This window comes from Dendrobium catenatum, unplaced genomic scaffold, assembly GCF_001605985.2.
Source record: "Dendrobium catenatum unplaced genomic scaffold, ASM160598v2 fragScaff_scaffold_670, whole genome shotgun sequence".
In the NCBI taxonomy this organism is placed as follows: Eukaryota; Viridiplantae; Streptophyta; class Magnoliopsida; order Asparagales; family Orchidaceae; genus Dendrobium; species Dendrobium catenatum.
In genome coordinates, this window is record NW_021319132.1 from 587,476 (window position 1) to 597,517 (window position 10,042).

A 10,042-nucleotide genomic window follows, 5' to 3' on the forward strand; every position below is an offset into this window, starting at 1 on the left:
ACATCGCACTCCCAAATATTAGTCATCCCGTTTCCTTCACAAAGAAAGGAAACATGAACTTCAATTTCCCCTTTTATTACATACACTGAGGCACATAAATACAAAAAAAAAGTCATACAACAATGGGCATGAACTGCGGCACTTGATATTCTAGTTCAGCGAGTAATTCCTCCTAAAAGAACTACAATCTAGAATAAAGCAATCACTAAAAGACAAGCACAATTAATCAAAGCACAGCGAGAACCTTGTCAGAGTTCCCAGATCTAGCACATCAGGAAAACTAGGAAAAAAAGAGTTCTAGCCTGAAATGATTACAGAGGAAACATTTAGATAACGAGGAAGAGCTCAACAGAAAAACAAAAACAACAAAAAACCATTAACGACCAATCCTTTTCAGGAAGCGCTCCACTGGTACGCTCCAGAGCTAGGGCGCGCTCGGCCGACAAGCATTTTTAAGCAATGGATTGAGCTTTCATCCTTTTCTTGCAGTAGTCAAACAAGCAAGTAAAATACAGCTCACCTGGGCTTGTTGGTTGAGAGTTTATGCTTGCAACTAAGAGGTATTAGGTTCGAATTTTTGTGTATGAGTTGTGTATGAGTTTGCCTTAAATGACCTAAATGTCTAAAAAAAAAAACAAGCAAGTAACAAAGGTCATCCCACACAACTCTCCTTGGCTTATTGGTTGAGAGCTTAGGCTTCCAACAAAGAGGTTCAGGTTTGAGTTTATGTGTATGCATTGTGGGTATGAATTTGTCTTAAATGACCTAAATGTCCCAAAAAAAAACAAAGGTCATCCCATTGTACTAAGCTCGCCTGGAATATCGGAAAGGGATCAATGATATCATCCCACGCGAGCAGAGTGATATAGATCTTCCCATGCTACTACAGGATGGCGGTGAATTTCGTGATAGAGATATTTTGTGCAATAATAACAAAGGTTGGTGCATAATTGACAAAGACTCCATTATCCTACATTGAAAGTGATTTTTTTTTCTTTTTTTCTTTTTCATAATGGTGGATAGCTGCATTCTATTGTTATTTCTTTGTTAATCTCATCTTGATTTTAATATATCAATTTTATGAATAAAACTTCTATTTTTTATTACAAATGCTTTAGCTATTTAAAAAAAAAAAAACATGTCACATGTTATAATTGCTATTAAATTATTCTTGTATTTATAATAAAATTATTTTAACTATGATATGTACTTACATGTAAGTAAAAGTTGCCCTTGACTTACTTGAATCTTCATTATCATAACCAAGCTCCATGTGATATACAATACACATCATGTTTAAAAATGCATAAAAGAAAAATCGGAAATCACTTAAGACATCAAGAATATCAAAATTTGAGTTAAAATGATTCAGATGGGCACAAATCATCATGATTAATATTTCAAAGCCGCTACAGTAAATGTCAAGTTGGTTGCTACAAAATAGAATGAAGAGGATAGAAAGTGACACCCACACTGCCATCCAAGAGGAGAACACAACAACAATCTTATCATTATCATAAAATAAAAAATAAAAAAATTAGCTACAAAACAAGCCCTTGTTCAAAAGTGATCAACGAGTAACCAAGTATAACATCTCCCAATAGATCTTAGCCAAAAATTTTAATGCCAACAAGCATAAACACACTAAATAGGCCATTTGATTCAAAGCCCAAGTTCAACAAAAAATAGAAGTGCAAAAAATATGAAGAGAAAGCCACTCAATTAAGGGGAAAAATGCGATAAATTTCCTCATGTTCTAGACATTGTTTCCAATTCTTCGGTTTACTCCTTAAAATAGTTTTGATTTTATGCAAATAAGCGAAAATGCAAACATATTTATTCCCATATTTTCTCTCTAAATATAATAAATTATGCGATTGATCGAAAAGAATGGAAAAATTCATGAGACTTTTTGTATATTGCTCAAATCAACCACATGTTATAAAATTTATTGAATATATAAGCTCATAATGAAGGTCGTTGCCCAAGATAACCAATCCTTAGGCAGAGCATTTGAACCCTAAATTTTATTCACTCCACAAAGTTAACTTCTCCCCACCCTTAGTGGTGGGGCTAGTAATTAATCTTAATTAGGGTATATAAATTAATTTTAATTTTCTATAGTCTTTAAGAGTTATACATTAGTATTTTTTATCTTGACTTGATATAGGTATTGGTAGTTTTAAAAAAAATTCTATTAAAAGTTTTCAATAAAAAATAAAATAGATACGTACTAATAAAAGATTATAATTAAGTGTATTTATACTTTATCTTTTAAATATGTTTAGTAATTATTTTATTATCTATATAATTCAATATTGTTTTAATATAAGTGATTAAAACATTATTCATTCACAGATCTTCACTTTTGCTTCATAAGAGATTTTCTTCTATTCGTAGTAGAAAATGATGTTTTAATACTTATTGTAGAAAAAGTTAAAACAAATCTCAATTTAACTAACTTGAAAATAAGTGGATATAAAGTAGTCTTCTTGCTCTAAATCATTTTCACAACACAACTTCCAACCTCTTTTAAGGAAGAAAATTGAACCTTGGAACTTGTTGTGAAAATGAAAAGATTAAGGAAAATCTCTATGAAAAAGCTTTACTAACTCAAATGCCTCATTTAGTAAAGTGCCAAATGATTCAAAATACTCATCTTCACCTATTATTTATAGGAATTAGAGGACTATAAGAAATGTTGGAAATAATTAAAAAGCACAACATGAAATTGTCCTTACTATGGCTTATTTTAGACATGCGTCATGCCCTGGCTGGTTTGGTGAATGGTTGTCTTCAAATTTGACCCATTTACCTTAGGGTGAGTACGTCCCCTTGTGCTGAGTGCCTATGAGTGAGTAGAATTGGGCCAATTCCGCTTATAAGGGCCAAGGTGAGAAGACCACAAGTGATGCATCTTTTGAAGTCATTAACCACATTTTTTTATGGAACCAAAAGATTGCTTTAAGGTGGGAGGCGAGTTTATTCAAGTCACTAGGATAATGGACTCCATTGTCACCTAAGTGTGATGAGGCAAGCTAGAACCCTTTTGAGAAGATCATTCCATGTAGCTTGGATGAGTGATTCGTATTGATGGCACCCTGCCCTAAGTGGTAGCCGATGGATTTAATGGGTGCTTCTCACTAGCAGGCGAGTCCTAATCTGAGCAGTTTTTATGAACCTTTGGCTTTTCTGTGGGAGGAGGCAACCTACACTGATTATTTTGTAGAGTTAGGGGCTAGTGCTCTTAGCCGAGTCTTCATTTTCAAAGTCCATGAAATATGAGTTCACCTTTTAGGACATGTTAAATACCTAAAAATTCATATGTAAGTAGGGGTGCAACTGAGTCAAGCCAACTCATGATCAGCCTGCTCGAGCTTGACCCAATAAATGACTTCTAAGCCAAGCTCAATGAGCTAATAAGTCAGCTTGAATAAGCCTCGACTCGACTAGTTAGTTTGTGAATCAACTCGTTTAAAAATCATTACAATAAAATACACTTAAAATATCTTAGAATTCTAGAGTTCATGTATAAATTATTATAGATATTTAAAAATCATTTCGTGCTTTTTTATATCAAATGATTCTTTATTATTCATCTTCTAATTCTCATTTTTTTTATAATTTTATAATAATAATTGCTTGAACCATGATCAATTTCTCTCTTTCGTTATAAATGAGTTGGTTTAAACTCATAAAATTAAACTAAAATTACAGCTCAAACTCAATCTGGAAGCATGTCTTTATGTAAGAGAAGGTTAGAAGCTTCCAATTTCATTAAGGATCAAGGCCCAATGTCTCATAAATAACACTTTAAGTTGTACATCAACTAATTAAAATAAGGTTTAATATGGATTGGCTATCTTCCTTCTTCTTAAAACGATTTTTTAGTATAAAATTTTATAATTTTTTTTATATATTAAAAAATTTCTTTAAGAAGTAGTAAAAAAATTATCTCAAACAAAGCTTAAGTTTAATCAAACACTAACTCCCTCTTTAAACATTCAATCATGTCAAAGAGCAATTCTTCAAGGATTATAATAGAAACAAATTTGATAGTACAATACAAACCTTACATAAAGTTTATATTTTTCACATGGTGTACGCAATTGCTCTGTGAGGAGAGGCGTTAGACAGCCAGAGCTAAAAGGACATGCGTGATGTTGTGTGGTTATTTTACCTGTGTGGGTATAGTAATAAAGGTTTTTCTTTTTATATAATTTATGCTGAGCATGCGGTATGATATACTTATGGTGAATATTTTTTAAATGATTCTAGTTGATCAAGTGAAGGCTGTAAATCTAATTATCTCGATTTAACTCTAAACCAGGCTATTGGAATCAAATTTCTAGGCAAACCAGATAGTTCAACGATTAACAAATTATGAGGGTTCATTTGAAACAATTTTTTATCACTATTTTCACTGGTTTGAAAAAATTTTGTACTAAAAACTATTTTAAAAAATTGTAAGAAAACTACCTCAAACAAAATCTAAGCTTATGTATCGCTTAGATATTTGAGAGGGAACATATACCCTCACATGCCCCGCTAATCTACTCTTTTCTAGCCTAAATGTCCCTCTTTACCCAACTTTATCATTTAAAAATAAGCAAGTATTTGTAGAGCTTATACACACTCATTAGTCATTAGTATAAATATTATATATGTTAATAATTTTTTACATTAAATAAAATTTTAAAATTTTTTCTTTCTAATTTATTTGTTTGATGTAAAAGCAATATAAGAAACTTCTCTAATATAAAATTGTTGCCCACTCTCTAATATGACCCACCTCAACCCCATAATTAAATGTGGGCACCCCTATAAATAATTATGGACACCTCTAAAAATATATATTGATTGCAACTTTATTCTAAATTATTTTCTCTCACCATGTTGAGCATAAAATTGCAATAGTAGGTAGATAATGAAGTGGTTATAAACATATCCAAGTTATTTTCTTAAATATGAAGATCCTCATAGAATGATTTTGTAGATAGGTTTATTACATAATAAGTTTAAGGATTATTTTAAGTCATAACAAGTTTATTAAAACTTAATATGATTATAAAAATTGAAATCTTAATATGGTCATGACATAATAAGTTTTAAGGATTAGGCTTCGTTTAGAACTATCATCTTACTGCTACTTAAAGCAAGTTTTTCGAATAACACTTTTTAAACTAAAACTTTTTGTGCTAGAAATCTATTTTAGAGTGAAATAAGAAAGTTTCCCCAAACAAAGCCCTAAAGCTATAGACTTCATTTAGGAGAGCTTTCTTCATGCCTCTTAAAGCAGCTGTTTAATACAAAAATTAAAATTTTGAACTAAAAAGGTGCTTTAAAAAGCAACAGAAAAGCCATCCCAAACAAAGCTATAATTACTTGTTTTATTAAGTGAAAGCTAACATTAACTATCATATAAATGTGTCATCTTGAATTTACACAATGTGTTGTACGTTGTGATTTTGTAAGTATTTGATCATTTTTCTCAAATAAAGAATTTAAAATCTCAAAATTAACAAATTTGCATCATGACTATTGTGCATAGAACATTCCTAAAAATCCACCTCATTTATTAGGATTGGGTTTAGAGGGAATGAGATAGGTAAATGCTCTTTAAAGATGGGAGTGAAGATTTAATAATGCATTTTCAATGGTTTAATCATTATCTATATGTGGCAATGATTAGAAATAACATGCATTGTTGAACTAGAATGATAATATTTTATAATTTAATTCTAATAGAAGACATCATTTTATCATCGAGTGTCAACCACTACGCATATAACTTTTAAGATTTTTGGAAATTTCATAATAATAAAGCATATAAAGTTTCAATATCTAACAAGCAGGCTTGCATACCATTTGTTGAAGAGGTGGGTGAGGGGTATTAATGGGCTTCTTTTATTTGGTCCATTTATCTATGAGTATTGGGCTATTTTCATTTTTACATAACCTTATAATTGGGTATTGTGATTAGGAATAAGTGTGAATATAAACTTTTAAGAAAAATTAAATACATATGACTATAGTCTCATATTAAGTTTAAAAAAAATATATATATTATTTGTTATGGAGTCAAGATTTACATGTAAAGTTTTGAGATATTTAGATTTAATCCCAAACTTATAAGAGGTTCCAAAATAAAAGAAGAGCATTCCACCACTTGCTAATTTTATAAGTAAGGGTGAACCATATTAGAATAGTTTAAGTTGAGGGAACTAAAATGCTTAACTTCATAGATTTAAATAAGATTCATTAATGTCTTCTTCTATTAATTTACTATTAAATGCAATATAAATAGGTGTGATTTGAGATAGACCAAATTAGATTATTATGACTAAACCTCACAATCTAACTACTTAATGATAAATGGATGTAGTAGAATAATAATTGTTTGCCCTTTCTTAGATTTTAATCAAAGATAGTAAGAGACAAATAGAGAGAGAGTGAGAGAGAGAGAGAGAGATGAAGAAATGAGAAAAGTTCAAAATGAAATGCAAGCAGAGCTGCAATCATATAGAGTTAAAAATCAAAGGAAGAAGGAGCAAGAGGAGCAGCCATCTCCAGACAGTGATGATACAACTGAGGATTAGATGTTTCTTATGTTTGATGATTGTATTTAGAACTTGTGATTGTAACCTTATTGAATTTAGATCTTGGTGAACTTGTTTTATGTTTGATGAACTTATTTAGAACTTCTTAATGTTTGATTGTAAACTTGTTTATTTAATGTGGTTATGTATATAATTGTGATGAATATAGCGGCGTGTTGCCCAAAATATGTTATTATCTATTGTTATTTCTGCAGGTTTAGAATTTAGGGTGAACCTCCCTCAAATAGAGGGAATGCTGTCAATTTTTTTTCAGGTGGTACAAGTTTCCGGCTGCTAACCGGCGGTTTGGCTGCCGGTAACTTCGATACCGGACGGCTTAACCTATGCCGCCGGTAATTCCCTTAAACCGTCGGTACTATACCGGCGGTTACCGACGGCTTCCGTCGGTTATCCGTTGAAAACCCGGCGGTGTATGCCGCCGGTACTACCATCGGCCTTGACCGCCGGCTCCGTCGGTAAAATAACCGACGGTAGCCGACGGTTAAGTGAACACACGACGGGCTCTTTAACCGCCGGCATACCGTCGGTAAAGTGATCATCGGTTAGCCGTCGGTAATATAACCGGCGGCTTAATGGCCGGAGAACCGCCGGTTACAATTCCGGTAGTCACCGGCGGCATGGGCCGCCGGAAAACCGCCGCCTAAATGAACCGCCGGTAATACGCCGCCGGTAAAAGTTTCCTACGCCAATATTTCTGGCGGTTAAAGAACCGCCGGTAAAATTAAAAACCGCCGATTTTGCCTTCCTAACCGCCGGTAAAATCAAAAACCGCCGGTAGTTGCGCAACTTTATTCTAAATTAATTTCTTTCACCATGTTGAGCATAAAATTGCAATAGTAGGTAGATAATGAAGTGATTATAAACATATCAGAGTTCTTTTCTTAAATATGAAGATCCTCATAGAATGATTTTGTAGATAGGTTTATTACATAATAAGTTTAAGGACTATTTTAAGGCATATCAAGTTTATTAAAACTTAATATGATTATTAAAATTGAAAGTGTAATATGGTCATGACATAATAAGTTTTAACGATTAGGCTTCATTTAGAATTTTCATCTTACTGCTTCTTAAAGCAAGTTTTTAGAAAAACAATTTTTTAAACTAATTTTTTTTTTGCTAGAAATCTACTTTAGAGAGAAATAAGAAAGTTTTCCCAAACAAAGCCTTAAAGCTATAGGGTTCCTTTAGGACATCTTTCTTCATACCTCTTAAAGCAATTTCTTAATACAAAAATTAAAATTTTGAATTAAAAAGCTGCTTTAAGAAACAGCAAAAAAGCCATCCCAAACTAAGATATAATTACTTGTTTTATTAAGTGAAAGCTAACATTAACTATCATATAAATTATGTGTCATCTTGAATTAACACAATGTGTTGTACGTTGTGATTTTGTAAGTATTTGATCATTTTTCTCAAATAAAGAATTTAAAATATCAAACTAACAAATTTGCATCATGACTAATGTGCATAAAACATTCCTAAAAATCCACCTCATTTATTAGGATTGGGTTTAGAAGGAATGGGATAGGTAAATGCTCTTTAAAGATGTGAGTGAAGATTTAATAATGCATTTTCAATGGTTTAATCATTGTCTTTTTGTATGGCATAAATGTAGTGTGGTAATGATTAGAAATAACACGGGCATTGTTGAACTAGAATGATAATATTTTATAATTTAATTTTAATAGAAGACTTCATTTTATCATCGAGTGTCAACCACTACGCATGTAACTTTTAAGATTTTTGGAAATTTCATAATAATAAAGCATATAAAGTTTCAATATCTAACAAGTAGGCTTGCATACCATTTGTTGAAGAGGTGGGTGAGGGGTATTAATGGGCTTCTTTTATTTGGTCCATTTATCTTTGAGGATTGGGCTATTTTCATTTTTACATAACTTATAATTGGGTATTGTGATTAGGAATAAGTGTGAATATAAACTTTTAAGAAAAATTAAATACTTATGACTATAATCTCATATTAAGTTTGAAAAAAAATATATTATTTGTTATGGAGTCAAGATTTACATGTAAACTTTTGAGATATTTAGATTTAATCCCAAACTTATAAGAGGTTCAAAAATAAAAGAAGAGCATTCCTGCACTTGCTAATTTTATAAGGGTGACCCATATTAGAATAGTTTAAGTTGAGGGAACTAAAATGCTAAACTTCATAGATTTAATTAAGATTCATTAATGTCTTCTTCTATTTTATTATTAAATGCAATATATATAGGTGTGATTTGAGATAGACCAAATTAGATTATTATGACTAAGCCCCAAAATCTAACTACTTAATGATAAATGGATGTAGTAGAATAATAATTTTTTGCCCTTTCTTAGATTTTAATCAAATATAGTAAGAGACAAATAGAGAGAGAGTGAGAGAGAGAGAGATCATTATTGAAAGATCAAGGTAAAGAGAAAATGTTAGAGAAAGAGAGAGGGATTGTGAAGGACTTTTTTACTTAATATGATAAAAATGAGAGAAACAGAGAGGATTAAAAAAAAGGGAGTCAAGGATACATGAAATCATGACCACAATTCAATAAAAGCATTCAATAGTTATCATGAAGTGTTAGAACCTCCTATATAGATTGAGGGCTATTAAATTATATCAAACATTCGTTTAACTAATAAATAATTTTTAATGTTTTGAATTTATGGCCCTACCCACAGTCTTAAGGCTAACATAATCCCACCATAAAGATAGGTTATGTTTAGTTGAAACAAACATGTGAGAGAAAATACAAAAAAAAAAAAAAAAATAAAAAAATAAACCACAATCAATAAGTTTGAAACATGAGTAGTCTTTAGTTTTATCCAACAATATAAATCGACTAGAATTTTTAAAAATGTGTATAACAAGTTACATTTCACATTATTTACTTCATAAACTTATTTTAAACTTATATTTTCAACACTTCACATAATACATATACATTATAATCACAACACAAAAAAAAGCTAAACAATCATAACAACAATTTTCTCTACCGCATGTCATCATCAAACTACTTAATAAGGTCTTTATCCTTTCATGAAAATAATTAAAAAAAACATAAATAAGTATTTTTGGTTAAGTGCAACTCTATATAAAAAAACCCACATTTTAGATGGATTTTTTTCATTAGAAAATTCATAATTTTCCAAATGGTAGATTTTTAAGAAAAATCATCAGTTTGAAAAAAAAAACCCACCTAAAAAGAATTTTATAATTTAAAATTTTTTAAATGTAGCTTTTTAATGAATCATATTAACAAAGTTGTAAGGTGGGCTACCCTTAACATGATCATTTGAACATGGTACTAGATAAAAAGATATGATATTATTCATAAGAATAATAACATAAATTCAGACACATAATGTTTTGAAAAAACTACCAAGCTTCATTTTTCATTGCATACAAGTAACACCAT

The 10,042-nt window shown here is 30.8% G+C and overlaps 1 protein-coding gene across 3 annotated transcripts in view; it reads right to left on the reverse strand.

Annotated features, from left to right (window-relative positions):
* LOC110094808 overlaps window positions 1–519 on the reverse strand; it is a 35,701-nt gene extending 35,182 nt beyond the window's left edge. For 2 of the 3 annotated variants that reach the window (XM_020820135.2, XM_020820133.2), the window contains exon 1: window positions 385–519. The gene's annotated coding sequence lies outside the window, so the exon portion shown is untranslated. Of the gene's footprint in view, window positions 1–374 lie in introns of all 3 variants that reach the window. The other variant, XM_020820134.2, reaches the window with a different exon arrangement.
* Window positions 520–10,042: the final 9,523 nt, after the last annotated feature.